This window comes from Anastrepha ludens, chromosome 4 (genome assembly GCF_028408465.1).
Source record: "Anastrepha ludens isolate Willacy chromosome 4, idAnaLude1.1, whole genome shotgun sequence".
NCBI classification, from domain to species: Eukaryota; Metazoa; Arthropoda; class Insecta; order Diptera; family Tephritidae; genus Anastrepha; species Anastrepha ludens.
Window position 1 is genome coordinate 37,666,570 of NC_071500.1, and position 18,184 is coordinate 37,684,753.

General features: G+C 37.4%; 1 protein-coding gene across 1 annotated transcript in view; it reads left to right on the forward strand.

Annotated features, from left to right (window-relative positions):
- The window catches only part of LOC128861694 (glutamate receptor 1), a 262,464-nt gene that overhangs the window by 54,734 nt on the left and 189,546 nt on the right, over positions 1–18,184 (forward strand). The gene's annotated exons all lie outside the window — the stretch shown is intronic.

Here is an 18,184-nt window from a genome sequence, read left to right on the forward strand (position 1 = left end):
TCTGCGTGCATGAAACCGGCACAATCTAGAGGAGAGGGGGAAGACCTTCTCTGAAGAGTAACTCTGCAGACCTGTCTGCGTATTATTGTGTTGCCTGATCTTGCAGCAAAATTGGGGAATTCGGAGTACGTTGGTTCGAATCTCCGTGAAACGCTGAAAAGTTTTTTTAATATCTTCCGAGTGTCTCTCTGCCATGAAAAAAGTTCATCATAAGAACCATTTGCCGTTTGGAGTCGGCTTAAAACTGTAGGTCCCTCCATTTGTGTAACAACATCAAGACGGTCACCACAAATAAGAAGAGGAGCTTGGTCAAACAGCTAACAGAAGTGTACGCGCCAATTATTTTAATAAATATATAAACAGACATGGAATTTTTAATTGGAAATATTTCAACAGCCTCACCTTTTACACTTTAAGAAATTACACAGAGTGTTATAGAAAACTATGTTAAATATATAAGAAAGTGTAAAGAGATTATCAAAAACTTTTGAGAGTAACAGACTTACCAATCATCAATAAGGGTTTTCAGTGTTATTCAAGAACGAAAGCATTATTCAAATCAATAAAATGGCAAGGCTTTGTTTGCCATGTCAGCTTGTTCTAATACATATTGGAAGAATTCTTCGAGATCATTTGGATGACAATCCTTTTGAGCGGTATAAAGTGGTAAAATTTGTGCCGCTTTTGGTGTGTGACAACTCGGGGTTTACACCTTTTGTATGCCTTTAGAGCTTGGTAGTGGGCCATGGTCCTACTATGTGAAAGTGCTAGTCCATGTGGGTAGCTATCTCCTTGATATACAAGGTGGCGCACAATGAATCACCCCATTGGAAAATGTTATACTTTTTGCAGATGACGTCGGACGTCAATCATATTTGACACTTGTGAACTAAACAGCTGTAGACTACAACCCCTAAAGCGCTATACTTCACAAGTGAGAGAAATAATTGTGTCGATTTTTTTACCGATAATCGGTCGGTGGTATTGATGCAGCGTGAATGTCGATGTCGATTTCGGAATCTTTCCGGTACTTAGCTGCTCGACTCAAACAGACTGGAACCACACTAAACCAATACCACTGGAAGGGTCGTTCGGTCGAGAATATTGCGGCTGTGAAAGGGTCATTCGGTCGAGAATATTGAACTCCATCCAGATGGCAAGCCACGCAATTGGGCATCAATAGACGAACTCTACAGAAAATTTCAGTAAAAAACTTACACAAGTTCCCATACAAAGAGCAAACAACATATTAGTTAATACCAGCTGACCGTCAGTCGGGTATGAATTATTATCAAGTCATCCTCAATCTCAACAACGAGGGTTGAATTTGTGTCCAAAATCATCATGAGCGATGGGGCACATTTGCATTTAAGCGGTTACGTCTATAAGTAAATACTTCCTTTTTGGGGCACTGTAAATTTGAGTGATGTAAGATGAGCTAAATGTAATGGTTAGTGGTAAAACCAATGCATAGAGGAGTGATTGGGCCGTATTCTTTTGAGGACGTTATCGGCAATATGGTCACTATTACTAGCGAATGGTACAGGGCCATGATAAATGGCTTCTTACTGCCGGGATTGGATGAGCGGAGCTTGGTGGACATGTGATTACAAACAGACAGTGTAACCAAACACACAGCACGGCCCACAGTAGATACGGAGGAAAAAGTGTTTCCTGGTTATGTAATCTCTAGTTTCAGTGACCTAGCAGGACCAGCAAAATCACCCGATTCAATCATCCCTGACTTTTCTTTTTAAAGCTGCTGAACGTCACGGGCTTATACCAACAAGTCTCAGGCAATTATAGTCCTTAAGGAGAATATTCGAAGGTTATCGCCGCAAATCTTGCGGAAAGTCATGGAAATACAAAAATAATGGGCACAAAAGTGTGAGCCACTTGACGGATATCATATTTTCCACTTAATAGAAAAAAGTGCAACTTCCAAATAAAGATTTCCTCAACTTAGAATAATTTTGTTTTTTATTTAGTAAAAATGTTATTCGAAAACAAAATTGGATGATTAATTATACGTCCCTCGCACTTAACCCCCGTATAAAAATATATTTATATCTAATGTTCTTACAGACATTTTCCCTGGCTAAAGTTATATGGCTATATGGCGGCCGCCGTAGCCGAATGGGTTGGTGCGTGATTACCATTCGGAATTCACAGAGAGGTCGTTAGTTCGAATCTCGGTGAAAGCAAAATTAATAAAAACATTTTTCTAATAGCAGTCGCCCATCGGCAGGCAATGGCAAACCTCCGAGTGTATTTCTGCCATGAAAAAGCTCCTCATAAAAATATCTGCCGTTCGGAGTCGGCTTGAAACTGTAGGTCCCTCCATTTGTGGAACAACATCAAGACGCACACCACAAATAGGAGGAGGAGCTCGGCCAAACACCTAACAGAAGTGTACGCGCCAATTATTTATTTATTAAAGTTATATGTTACGTGGTTCAGCACACTCTTCTTTGATATCTCTCACAACTTCACATTCATTTACTCGAATATTTAAGCACAAGACTTATGAGTTTCTAGGCCAAAACTTAAGAATATTTAGATTCAATGCGACCGCCACAACTTTTAGACAACTAGAGCCAGCTTGCGTTCAGAGCTCTTTATAGTGACACGCACACGCATATAAATGCATACAGAAGCACATACCTATGTGTGTTTGAATGTATGCATTTGTGTACATATGTGCCAGTACTTTGTTTTCCTATTTACGTTTAACTCATTTCTCTGAATATTGTTTTGTTTACAATTGCTTTGCCTTCGGTAAACTTAATAGCAAGTTTATTTATTCTTCCCTTTTGCCATTTTGCACACATTCGCTATTGTTATTGTATTTGAAGTTTTTGTCTGTGTTGCTGCATGCGTTTTGTTAACGGCCGACAAATGCTGCCACCATTACTTGTGGAAGCTGCCATTCGCCACCACCGGCTGACTACCAACGCAGCAGGAAGATTTCACTAACTAGTTTTGCCTTTTCGTTGGCGCTACTCTCGCAGCCACAAACGCTTTTTCAGTCATAACAGGCGTTGTCCCTGCTTCGCTGTCGCACGCTAACGGTATACACATGTATGTATGCGATTTATATATATACATATATGTATATATAATTGCATGCCAATATAGATTTCGGTGGTGCTTATTTGGCAGCAAGCAGGTAGCTGCTGTTTTCATTAAATTACCTTTTTTGTTGTAATTACTTTTAACAGCCACAGATTTAAATGACACGGTTTAACCACCTATGCGTGCATAAAACTAAAGGGTTTTCCACTAAGAGGTGTTATTTTGATAGTCAAAGAAAAATGCTATTTTTTTATATAAATGGTCAGATGTTTATTTTATTATAAAGAGGAAGGTATGCCGTTAATAGTGTCAAATACCATCAGGCAAATGACCCCCACGGCCACGCTTACAGAACAATATCCTTTTCATGAAATTTTCTATAATCGAATTACAAAGTGGCTGCCCTATGTCCTCGATATCCTCTCGAATTTCATCTTTGAGGTCTTGAATCGGCCCTGGGCTATTGGCGTAGACCTTCTCTTTCACGAGGCCCCAAAGAAAAAAGTCACAAGGTGCTAAATCACAACATCTCGGTGGCCAATTGTGATCACCTCTTCGAGAGATAATACGCTCCCCGAAACTTTTCTCGTAAAAGATCAATGGTTTCGTTGCTTGTGTGGCACGTAGCGCCGTCTTGTTGAAAATAAACGGTGTCCAGATCAATATCATCCAATTCCGGCCATAAAAAATCGTTAACCATTTCTCGATAGCGCAATCAATTCACCAATAACTCCTGTTATTGGAAAACCCTTTACATACGGCACACACTTACAGTATTCTGCAGAACTAAAGTCATGCTATTAATTTTTACGAGTTTTCTTATGTTTCTACTTGGTTTTTAGGTAAAAATGAATGAGCCTATTATGCGATGTGCTCGATTGTGTAATAATTTCGGAAATATTACAGATTTTAATGCAAATATTGAGAAATGTAAGCTTAATCTTTTTGTGAAATTTAACTAATTGTATCAGCCTGTACGGCATCTCTCTTTAGACTGACTGAAATAAATAAATATAAGTATATATATATATACACCCTTTCTTGAATGTCTCGCTGGAGTCCTCCTCCTGTTTGTGGTTGAATTTCATTGTTAGGATATTTGACACGCACATCTATCGATACCCAACGTGTTTACTTGTATATCGTTGCTATCTAATTTTTAAGTCGAAAAATGTGAATATTAGAATGGATGTATCACGCAAATTATCACTACGATTAAAAAATTAAGGGTGGTTAAGTTTGAAGGGCCGGTGTTGATTTTGAATAAAATACATTTTTTTTAAGAAATTAATATCATTTCTCTTTATTATGATAAATTGGCTAAATTACGTATGGATCAACACATTGTCCAAATCGCAGCCGCGGCCTCAGCGGGACACCTCCATTCGATGGTCCAAATTTTCGATGACGTTGAGGCATAATTGAGGTTCTATGCCGTTAATGTGCCGAATTATCTCATCCTTTAGCTCTTAAATTGTTGCTGGCTTATCGATGTACACCTTTTCTTTCAAATCAGCCCAAAGAAAGAAGTCCAACGGTGTCAAATCACATGATCTTGGCGGCCAATTGCCATCGCCGCGACGTGAAATTATTCGACCATCAAATTTTTCGGGCAAAAGAGCCATTATTTCGTTAGCTGTGTGACAAGTGGTACCGTCCTGTTGAAACCACACATCGTCCACATCCATATCTTCCAGTTCGGAGCATAAAAAGTTCGTTATCAACTCTCGATAGCGAACACTATTCACAGTAACTGCCTGACCGGCCTAATTTGGGGAAAAATACGGCCCAATAATGCCGCCGGCCCATAAACCGCACCAAACAGTCAATCTTTGTGGGTGCATCGGTTTTTCGGCAATCACTCTTGGGTTATCATTTGCCCAAATGCGGCAATTCTGCTTATTGACGAATCCACTGAGGGGAAAATGTGGCTCATCAATGAAGATGGTTTTCTTCACGAAGTGCGCGATATGCATTTGGATTTGAACGCCCGTTTTCGTAATAAGCCTGAATAACTTTAAGGCGTTGCACGATTGTGTATCCTTCCATTATTCAAATTGAGTTGGTCTGGAATGAAAAAATGTCAAATGAAGTGCAGAAAAAACTTGACGTTTAGCTGCAGATCACATTCAACATCGGCCCTTAAAATTTAACCACCCTTTATTTTTTCATTGGCCCTGCAACTTATTCTTTAATTGAAAAAAGTATTGGAATTTTAAAATCCCTGAACGCATCAATGAAGAGAGCACTGTATGTATGTACATAAGCACCCACATAACGCAGAAGTTCGCATGCACCGCAGTGTTGCAAAGGCCTGCTTCCACGAACATCATTCACGAAGGACTTTCATATGGCAATTGTTTTTATTTGCTTAAATTAATTTAAATCAATATTTGTGAATGACTTACATGGATGCAGTTTTGGGTATTGATGTTTGTGCTTTTAATGGCAATGAGATAATACCCAAGGCAATAGTTACGTGAGTTTAATTCAGCCCTTAGGAACTCAGAATTAAAATAACAAAAATACATGGCTACATACCTATATATCGAATAAAAGTATCTCTTGCAAAAAAAAAAAAAATAAAACAAAAGAATTAATACCACTAAATTTAGTTTAATGGATAATTTATGGCCTCAGTAGAAACAAAACAAACAATAAATCTCATTACTCATGAAACAAAATCAAACATTCAAATGGTCCCCTCTATTCTTTTTGCGGCAGCGCATTCTAGCAATTAGATTTTCAAAAAACTTTTTCCAGTTTCTAGCTTTATTTCACGAATGGCCCGAACAATATTTTCCTCTCGACTATCCAGAACTTTAAAAGTTTAATCCTACAAGAAAGAAAAAAGGAGTAAAAATGTAAAAGCATAAAACAGAAACAGCAACCAAAATGACGTTTTGCGAGCAATTTTTCGATTAAGATGCTACTCTAATATTCTAAGATTTGCACCAAATAGTCTTTCTCTACAGTTGCTTTTACTCCTCGATGATTAAATATGTTTTTCCGTTCTCTCGTCAATTTTTATTTTATTTTTTTTTTTTTTTTTGACATAAAAAAATGAGTCAAAAATTGGGTCAAAATGCTCCTCGTCCGAAATTTACTGTTTATAAATGATAAGTAACTTCTTTGGTTGATTTTTGTCAGTTTGTGTCCGAAAAATCCAAATATCTTACGGAACCCTATTTTTTTCCAAAATAAAATATAGTCTATGTTACTCGTGAATAATGTAGCTTTCGAATGGTGAAAGAATTTTTAAAATCGCTCCAGTAGTTTTTGAGCCTATTCATTACAACCAAACAAACAAACAAAGTTTTCCTCTTTATAATATTAGTGTAGATTATATAAATCATTCAGAATTACAAAAAAAAACTTTCTAAAAATTATTATACATATCAGTTTTTTCTACATCCAATTGATTTCTTCATCTGCATCTTTAGCCTAAGATTTTCTTTCTTTTCGAATGAAATTTATTCTGAAACTTTAGTATGAGGATATTAAAACAAATCTTATTTATTTTTTGTATTACCTACTCTCCATAACCCGGAGGAAAGGTAAAGCAGGAAATATGATGAGCTTTTCTTCTTCATCTCGTATATGATTCTTCTCCATCGTCCTAAATAATCCATAGGAAACTAAACAAAATATTGTATTTTAATTCATCTGCATTTATTAATAACTTGTAGGTGGTGTAAGGTGGCCCCAAATTAACCCGCCTGTAAATGGCATCGTGCTTCAATCATATTTGACACTTGCGAATTAGACAGCTACGGTAGACTTAGTCTTGGCATAAATTCTATGACAAATTTTATTATGCATATGGTAAGAACAAATTCGCAGAAAAAAGTTTCGTTTCAGACGAGTTTCTTTTTCTTAACAATTGAGTGGGGGGCTAAGGCAAATCGCGTTGCATTACAGAAAAGTGGTAAAATTGCAAGTGAGATTTACGAATTGCTGAAAAAACTTAACATTTCGAGAACGTTTGCACGATCAATCGATTTTCTAAATGTCTGAAGTGACAGACAGAAAAAGAAGAAGTTGTCCTCGCGTGGTTCGAACCAGTGCCGCCATAAAAGCCGTTCGAAAGAGGATTCACAGAAATCTCTGAGATAGCAAAAATTACGTCCAGGGAAATTAATGTATCAACCAGATCCATGATGTCAAGACTGTTAAAGATGATCTCCAACGGAAGCCTTCCGTCGCACAACTGGTCATTTTTGACAACGGGCGTGAAGAAAATTAGACTCGACAGATGCAAGTAGCTGCTTCCGTGACACGCGGTCAACCGCTATGAAAATATTCCCATACAGATGAGAAAATTTTCACTGATGAAGAAGTTTTTAATAAGCAAAGCGACAAAAGCTATGCGAAAACTTCTAAAGACGCAAAATATGTAATTCCAAGGATTCAACGTTTCCACCATCCAGCCTCCGTAATGGTTTGGTGGGGAGTGTCTTGTAGAGGCGTAACATCTCTTCATTTCTGCGAAAAAGTGGTTAAGGCCGAGGCAAATGTATACCTGGAGGATACCTTAGAAGGTTTGGTGAAGCAGTTGGACAGTACTCTCTTCAATGGAGAGAATTGGATCTTTCAGCAAGATTCCGCTCCACTCAACAGTGGCTAAAAAACAATATTCCTGCGTTCATAGCCGCAGAAGATTTGCCGTCTGGAAATTCAAATCTGAATCCATTGGATCATAGCATGTGGTCGGAATGAGAGAACATGACCTGTCGGAGACCTCACGGAAATAAATTTGGAGTGTCACAAACAATCTTTGTCTCGAGCGGCGACGCCAATGTCCATGGAAACCGTGCGTGCTGCAGTAGCTGAATGGCCTAATCATTTAAAGGCTTGAGTAAAGGCAAATGGTAACAATTTTGAATGAAGATATTTTTTTTTTTAAGGGGGGGGGGGGGGGTAGGGTCACAAAATCGAAATTTTTTTTCTTCACTCATCTTATAGTAAATCATTTCAAGAATGTTGTGTCAAAATTTTAAGTGGATCGGAGCAGAACTCTCAAAGTTATAGCCCCTGTAGGCACTCTACCTCGAATGCGGAGCATCGATAATTTCTCAGAGTCATTTTTTCAAACGCGTTTTTCCCGAAACGACTTCTTAAAAGTCGGTGCCAATCACAACTCCGAAACTATTCAACCGATTCTTTCCAAATTTGGCACACGTTTTCTAAATCAAAAATACCTCCCCCCTACACTGTTTTTTTTTTATTTTTTTTTTTTTTTAAGGTTGTTTTTCACTTACAAATATGGCGAAATTTTTCGCCAAAAATGCTCGTTTTACGTTTTTTTGCCACCAAAACTAAAAAATGAAAAAACAAAAAATTTTATTAATGTAGGGGGGAGCATTACGTCATACTTTAACTGAAAAATTCGACTTTTTTAGTTTCAGATGATTCTACGACGAATGCCGATTGGCACCGCAGAGCACCTCTCGAAAAACATATCTCCAAAAAAACTCTGTCATGGGCTTATTTGTCAATATTTTATTATTAATATTTTTTAAAAACTAATTGAAAAGATGTACAATAACATGCAACTGATTTTATTAAAGTATCTTAAGCCATATTTCTGTAAAAAATTCAAAATTTTTAGCGCTAAACCCTCAAACCTATCCTCTTTTCGTTTCTTCAATCTCGATAAGTTCGTGACCGCGTACGGCAAATGCGTGTTTGTAGCCGCTACTGATTGATTGTAACATCACACGTCAAACGTCACATCATTTTGTACAATAGTTCCACGTTCGTAGTTTGGCCCCTACACAAGTTGGAAATCCACCTTATTTCTTTGTATCAAATCCATTTAACACAAAAAATATTAAGTAGTTTTGTGCGCAGTACCTTATCGAAAGTCTTTTCATAGTCAAAGAAGTATACAAAAATATCTTTCTCGACGTCTTTACAATTTTTATACAGGGTGGGCCATATAGCGTTTGGGTTTTGGACCACCTATTTTTTTGAGAATGGTAACACAAATGACATGTCAAATGTGTTCATAATTTACTTAAAGGTCTGACATTTACGAAATGGGACTCTATACTTCTTCTTAATTGGCGCGATAACCGCTTACGCGATTTTGGTCGAGCTTAACAAAGCGCGACAGCCGTTTCTTTCTCGTGATAACCGGCGCCAATTGGACACACCAAGTAAAGCCAAGTCCTTCTCCACCTGATCTTTCCAACGCAGAGGAGGCCGCCCTCTTCCTCTGCTACCACCAGGTGGTACCGCATCGAATACTTTCAAAGCCGGAGCGATTGTATCCATTCGGACGACATGACCCAGCCAACGAAGCCGCTGGATCTTTATTCGCTGCGCTATGTCTATGTCGTCGTAAAGCTCATACAGCTCATCGTTCCATCGTCTGCGATATTCGCCGTTGCCAACGTGCAAAGGTCCAAAAATCTTACGCAGAATCTTTCTCTCGAACACTCCAAGCGTCGCTTCATCGGATGTTGTCATCGTCCAAGCTTCAGCGCCATACGTTAGGACGGGCATGATGAGAGTCTTGTAGAGTGTTAGTTTTGTTCGTCGAGAGAGGACTTTACTGCTCAGTTGCCTACTTAGTCCAAAGTAGCACTTGTTGGCAAGAGAGATTCTACGTTGGATTTCAAGGCTGACATTGTTATCGGTGTTAATGCTGGTTCCTAAATAAACGAAGTCTTTTACAACCTCGAAATTATAACTGTCTACAGTGACGTGGGTGCCGATACGCGAGTGCGCCGACTGTTTGTTTGAAGACAGGAGGTACTTCGTTTTGTCCTCGTTCACCACCAGTCACACGACAGTGAGTCACGCTATACGCTTGAACAAAATTGGGAAATATTGAAAACCTATTTCCAAAGTGGTGAGTCTTCCTCTTCTATTCTGATGAAGCTCATTTTCACATAGGTGGCTAGGTCAATAAGCAAAATTGTAGGATTTGGGGCTCAAAAAATCCAAGCGTTACTCTAGAGAAGCAAATACATCCACAACGAGTCAATGTTTGGTGCGGTTTTTGGTCTGGCGACATCATCGGGCCATTTTTTTTCGAAAATGAGCGAGGAGCCGCGGTTACAGTAAATGGCGACCGTTACCGTGACATGCTCAACGAGTTGTTTCCAAAAATTGAAGAGGATGACGTGGACGACATTTGATTTCAACAGGACGGTGCGACTTGTCACACTGCCAAAGTTACACTCGAACTTTTGGCTACCGTTTTTGAAAACCGAATATTCAGCCGAAATTCCGATACCAATTGGTCGCCTCGGACCTGTCATTTAAACCCGTTGAACTATTTTTTGTGGGGAGCCGTTAAGGACAAATGCTGTGCAAATCCTCCAGAGACGATTGAAAATTGGGTTGATCGAATGACCTACTGTAACGCCAGTCGTGGCAGTCATTTGAACGATATTATTTTTCATTCATAAATGACAATGTTCAATTTTCAAAATAAAAAAAAGGTTTGAAAAAATATTCATTAGTTTTTTTTATAGCCGGTCCAAAAAGCAAATTTTACATGGCCCACCCTATACTAGGACTTGAAAGCAGAACAACGCTTGGTACGTTCCCATAACAGTTTGGATCCAAATTATGTGCGACCCTTTCATTATTCACATTTTGTCAATAAAATGTTGTAAAGGACTGATTCAACTAGTGAGTCGATCGATAATCATCGCATTTATTAGCTCTGGATTTTTTAGGCAACGGCTCGAAGGTTGACTGCAGCCAGCTTTGTAATGTTAAATATTATTGATTTCATATACAAACCCAGCCTACTTTTCATATTTTAAGACTAAATTTCGATCCGTCCACTTAACAAGCTACAAGTTAAAACTCTTATTATGTATGAATTGCTTTGATTCCAGAAATCGACCCCCAGCGTAAATTAAATTCCATTAAAATATGCGCGTGAATATAAAGTTCGGTCCGTACAAAATTTAGCACTTCATTATTTACTTATAGTTGCTTAAGTATTCATATTCTGAATTGATATTAGTCATCACATCATACGTTGTTTCAGCGCATGATTCAAATTATTCAAAAAAAAAGAAATGCTTTTTTGGTACTAACTACCTTTTAATAATATCGAATGAGAAACAAATTAAAATATATTATTTCCATCGAACTTGGCAATTTAATCGCTTATAGGTACATATGCACGAATTTATTTAAAAATAATTGGATTTCCAGAAATCCAATGCCACAAAATAACAAATAGAGAACTAAGCAAAATGTGATATGATATGAATGAAATTCATGTTGAATAATCATTTATTAAGTGGAAAGTTAGATGTCAATGAAAAAGTAAATAAATATTTGCGATACATTAATAAAATCAACTTTTTATTTGGTGAATTCTAGCGAAGTTTGACAAAATTTATAAAATAGCTATTAAAATTTTGTAAATAAAATGTGTAAGCAAAAAATGTATGGTTGTTGCATATCTTTTTCAAGAAGGACGTTTCATATTACGATGTGATATAACACAAATACGTACATCATATGCCTATTTTTTATATGTGTAAGTACGTACATACATCATTTCACCAATGATCCCACAACTGTTTACTTTCTATGAGTAAATGTCAATAGCAATTTGTAGATGAGACAGCCGATATTGATTGAAAGCTGATACGAATTAGAATTTGTGTTTTTTTTTTTTTGTTGATAATCTGTATTATTTCAAATATTTTTATTAAAAACATTTGTAAACTTATGCGTAAATTAAGCGTATACCACCATATACCCTAGGTTATCTTCAGGATCCGGAAAATACATGGACCACGTCAAGCAAGGAATGTGTAGGGCTCCTCCTAGATGCACACTTCCCAGGCACAAGCCGGTAGAGCAAAGAGCAGAGTCTGCTAAAAAAGGGAAGCAATCAAATCTAGGAAATCAAATGGTTTCAAATGAGAAAATTAAATGGCCTATTAGTACATTTGGTCTATACAAATCACCGGGACTAGATGACATTTATCCGGCAGAGATACTAAAATAATTATTGTCATTGTACTGCTTGAATAGGGTCTACATTCCGCTAAATTAGAGGGAGTCGAAAGTCTCCGTCCTACCCAAAGCAACAAGGTCTTCACACACTAATCGTTAAGGCTTCAGAACTATCAGTCTCACGTCTTTCCTTCTAAAAGATCTAGGAAGGAATGACGATGAATATCTACGAGGCGTCATACCAATCAGTAGATTCCCCCCGCCACAACACGCCTACATTAAAGAAAAATGTACAGAAACTGCTTTACACTCGCTCGTCGGCTTCGTAGAAAAGAGTCTGGCATAAAAAGAGTTTGCTTTAAATAGCTTACGTAGATATTGAAGGAGGGTCCTTTAGAAGACTTTGGAGTCGAATCAAATGTTGCAACTCTGTTGCTACTTATCAGAAGAAAGGTAACTGCAAGATGAGGCAACACAATAATAAGCAGACAGGTCTACAGAGGTACCCCACAGGGAGAGGGGCTATCCAGTTATAATGAGGAAATATTCCTTTCCCAAATCCGTCCTCGACCGGCTCTGCAAGACTAGCATCGCGTCAATAAGTCAGTGGCAAACTCAAAACGCATGGAGAAGAGAGGAAATAAATTTCTATACGGATGGATCTAAGCTAGAAAATAAAGTAGGCTATGAAGTTTTTAATAGAATGAGGATTAGAATTATCTGTCCGACTTCCGGACTACTCCAGCGTCTGGCAGAAGTCTTAGCTTCAAAGGAGATAACTGTGTAGCTTAACATACACGCTCTTACAAAAACTACGATAAATATTTCTTCTCCGACAGCCAATAGGCCATCAAACCAACATGCTCAGGAATGCCTGGCAGCTTGAAATGATATTAGCACCATCTGCTGACTGTAAACAGCCTTATATGGGTTGCGGAACATAGAGATATTGAACGAAGTTGCAAGGCCGATGAGCGAGCCGGAAAGGGTACTAAGCTTCACTGCTTGAAAACAGACACAATTTTGGAATTCCTATGGCAACTTGCAAATTACGAATAAAAAATAATATTATCAAGGAGGCCAATAAGTCATCGAGAGAGAAGAATGCATGTGTTACAACCAGGCTAATTTGGCCGCAAACACATAAGAAAAGATTACCAGAATTGATTAATCTCTCAAGAGAAAACAAACAAAAACAAGTCGTGGCTTGTGTCACCGGTCATTGGCTATTAGGTAGGCACTCTTCAAGACTTGGAATATTTTCGCATGAATTCGCCAAACGGAAATACTGAAACGGACCTACTAGGCCTAGTTGAGTTGACTGCTCCAGCCGACTGCACGAAAAACCCAACCTAGGCATAAAGGCGACGAGAAAGAAACGACTGGCGCGCTTTGTTAAACTCGGCGAAAATCGCATAACCGGCTATCCCCCAAATCAAAAAGAAGAAGAGGAACATAAGTTCACAAAAATATTCGAGCGAGAAATTGCGTAGAATTAGAAGGAAGTGATGACTAAGTGAGAGATTACCGTCAACTCCCTCATCACTGCTCAATAGTGTAAACGATAGACAATCATCATCTAATCCAGAGAATTGATGAATACAGTGGATTAGTTATAAGGACGATTATATGCGAATCGGCCTCTACTAAAGAATTTGTGATAAGTCATGCATCGGATAACTCGGAGAAAGCAAAATTTGTGGGAGAGTCTGAAGTATCTGTAAGTATCGATAAGTGAGATGTATAAAATCAGCCTTGCTAGAAAATAGTATATTTTTGGACGGAGCTTAAAACTCCCGAATGTAGCATCAAATGAGAGTTTATTTCAGCCATGAAGAGCTTCTCATAAAGAACATCTACTATACAGCTTGAAGGCGGCATAAAACTCGGTAACTCGCTCCATTTGTGCAAAAACATAAAGGTGCACGGAGGAGTTCGACCAAACACCCAATAAAAGTGTAAGCGCTAATTAAAAACAAAACAATAATTGCAAGTTTGAAGTGGGTCAAAAATTGCGTTGATTTTTCATAATTTTTTTTTCTGACGGTACCGTCATTCATTATTTCATTATTCATATAACGAACGCTATTGTTTGATATTGGAAAAAATACCAAACACTGTGAGTAAAACTATTGTTAAATACCTATGCGATTTTTGAGCCACTTCATACTTGCATTCAGCAAAGTTCAATTGGCTATTAAACTGCATACCCAACATTGTTTTTAGAACTTGGGGAAAAAAGGTTTGAAACTGTGATGAAAAAATTTTGAAGTTTTGTTTTTTTGCTCAAACTTTGAAACTTGATTTATATGGGTTTTGAAACAGAATGAACTATATTTTCATGAAGAAATTACTAAAATTAAATAAGAACAAATGAATAATGTAAAAAATCACATTTTCTGAACTTCAAATCCCCCTTAATACCCCATATCATATTTATTTATTTATTTATTTAATTCAATTAATAGTCTAAAAAATACAGTATTTCTTACAGACTATGAAAACAGATTAATGCTAAATCATTAATCAAAGTAAAATTAAACTTATAATTAACTAGCTTCAATTGTAATGAGTAAAAGAAAAATATAAACTTTCTTATAACTTAAAGAGGAGGATTATTCATTTTAGTAAGACAAGAAAATACAAAGTTTCTTACAGACTACATAGAACTAAGAGTATTTATATTATATATAAATAGAAATAATTATTTATATTAACAAAATCAAAGCTTAGAAAACTAAATTAACAAAATATACTCGGTAATTATTTAGAATTCTTACAAAGGAACAAATTTTTTAATTGGGATTTAAATACATGTTTCGCCCTGGAAAAGTCTAGATCCAAAAGGGAGGCGAGATAGTTAATGTCAGACAGCGTTCTAACAAGATGCGCTTTGGAACTATATAATGTCCTCCTAACGCCAACATGAAAAATTTTGACACAGCGAAAGTTCCTGCAAGGAACATTAAAATGTATTCTTTCTAGAAGAAACGGGCAGTCAATTAGTCCATTAACGAGATCGGAGATAAAAGAAACTGCCTGGAACGTACCTCTGTCACTTAATGGACAGAGACTAATCAAACGACAGCGTGAGACGTAAGACGGTTTGGGGTCTGAGAAATTGAGTGAATGTAGCGGGAAACGCACACAAATTTTTTAACCCTCTCCACTCGATTTATATGAACTGCATGATAAGGTCTCCAAATAAAAGGGGCATAATCTAATTTGGACCGCACAAACGCAGAGTATAAAATCTTAAGAGTATATGGATCAGTGAAGTAGTGAAGTGCGATGAGTGACGTCTAATAAATGCGAGCATAGCAAGAGAATTGGAAACGGCATAATTTAGGTGCGTGATAAAATTAAGCTTTGAATCAAAGAAGACCCCTAAGTCTTTTATCACATCAGACGAAGCAAGATATGTATAATTGATATGATAAGAGGTGCTGAGGGGGTTTTGAAGCTTAGAAAATGTGATTTTATGACATTTTTCAATGTTAAGAAATAGACGATTAATAAGGCACCAGGAAAATAAATTATTCAACTCAGACTGTAGGGCGGCTGAATCACTAGAATTTCTTATTTCAGCGTACACTTTTAGATCATCAGCATAGAGAAGAAAATTAGCGAAGGAAAAACACGAATAAATATCATTAATAAACAAAATAAATAACAAAGGACCTAAAATACTACCCTGAGGTACCCCAGAGGTGGCGGTGTAGTGTTTCGAAGAAACACCATCGATAACTACAGTGCAGCATCTCTTTATTAAATAGGACCGAATCCAATCGAGGAAAGTTGAATGAAAACCAAGACAAGCCAATTTAGTTACTAAAATTGTACGGGAGATTTTATCAAAGGCTTTAGAGAAATCCGTGTATATCGCGTCAGTTTGGAAACCATTCTGAAAGCCTGCGTGGCAATCATCAGAAAAAACGGATAAATTGGATAAGGTAGACCTTGCAGCTACAAAACCATGCAGACGTGGACTAATTAGACGTTTAACACTAAAATATAACTTGTCTTTAACAACGCATTCAAAGAGTTTAGATACAGCAGATAATTTGGAAATTGGTCTGTAATTTACAATATTGCTTTTATTACCGCTTTTAAAAATAGGAGTGACCAAAGTCAGCTTCCAATCATCGATAAATATTCCTTCGGCCAAGGATTTGTTAAAAATCAGTTTAAGAGGTTGAACTAAAGAGCGACAATTTTTAAACAAAGTTAGAGAAAGCCCGTCTACATCCGAACGGGCCGAGTTTTTAATCTTTAACAATCCCTCAATGACATCATCATCAGACAGAACAAGCGAACCAAAGTCAACTGAAGAAGACACTTTACCCAAGAAATTATGGCGAATGGCTGCCAAATGTTCTCCCTGAATATCTTCATCAGACACGAAGTTAGATGAAAAGAAATCAGCAAATAAATTCGCTGCATCGCTGACAGAGCAGGCAGTTACGTCTCTATAAAAAACAGAATTAGGAATAGAAGAGGCCTTTTTAATCGATTTAATATATCGCCAAAAATTCTTCGGATTACTTTTTATATTAAGCTCAAATTTGTGAATGAATTCCTTATACAAATACTTATTTAAAGTACGAAACTTATTCCTGTGGAGGCTAAAAAAATCATAATAGCGGGTTTCGTTAGTTAACTTGAACTTCTTAAAAAACTTATTTCTTAAATTTTTATGATGTTTAAGTTCTTTCGTGCACCAAGGAATCTTATAATTTACCCGCTTAAAAATTGGAACATGTTGAGAGCATATATCAAGGACTAAAGTTTTAAATACCTCAAAGGACTCAGCAACTTCAATATTGCCTAGAGATACTTCCCAATCAATTTCACGTAAGGCATTATCGAGAGTTTGGAAATCACAATTGGCAAAGTTAAAGGAAGGATGAGCACTATCGGGTCTGGATTCAAAAAATTCTAAAAATTCCAAGTCAAGCTTTAAAGGAATATGATGAACGTTGATCGGCGATATAGAAGAAAGAGGCTGCGATAGAACAAAACTAATGTTGTCGCTTATAAAAATCAAATCTAGTAAACGACTCATACTATTAGTTAACCCATTAATCTGAGTTAGACCCATGCCCAGTAAATTATCAATAAAAAAAGATTCAGTAGGACTATTGACGTTTGAAGGCGTTAGATATACGTTATTGTCAAAATATACCCAATTTATATTGGTTAAGTTAAAATCCCCTAGGACACATAATTGGTTATTCCCAATAACATCTTGTTTGCGGAGTGAAATTTCGGCTGCGGAAACGTTTAGTATGTTGAAGAAGGCATTTGGTGGTTCGACCATGTCGCAGAAAAATATTTATAAGTGGTACAAAGACTTCAAAGAGGGTCGAGAATGTGTTGATGACTTGGAGCGCTCCGGATAACCATCGACGTCAACAGATGACCAATACGTCAATAAAGTGAAGGAGTTAGTGCTCAAAAATCGTCGGTTGACTGTTAAAGACCTTACTGATATGATCGGAATATCAGAAGGATCTGTGAAAACCATTTAGAAAGACCATTTGGGCCTGCGAAAAGTCAAATCTCGTTTGGTACCGAAAACTCTCAATTTCTTGGAAAAAAGTCGTCGCGTTGATGTGTGTGAAACAATGCTTTCAGACTATCAGGACAAGCTCAAATGCATCATTACGGGAGATGAGACTTGGATTTATGCTTACGACCCTGAAACAACCGACCAATCAAGCGAATATCGTGCTAAAGGCGAGGCCAGACCGAAAAGAGCACGACAAAGTCGTTCAAAAATAAGAGTCAAGATGACAGTTTTTTTTCGATTTTCATGGTGTGGTGCAGTATGAATTCCTTCCACCTGGCCAAATTATTAATAAGGAATATTATTTGAGCGTTATGCGTCGTTTACGTGAAGCAATTCGTCTAAAAATACCAGAATTATGGGCCAACAACTCTTGGTTTTTGCATCACGATAATGCACCGGCTCACACTGCACTCGTTCTTCGTGACCATTTCGCCAAAAACTCCACGCATATCGTTTCGCAACCACCGTATTCGCCTGATTTGGCTCCGTGAGACTTTTGGCTATTCTCAAAACTCAAGAGACCACTCCGGGGAACGCGTTTCGAGTCGATTGAGGAGATAAAAGCTGAATCGAAGAAGGTGCTGATGGCTATACCGG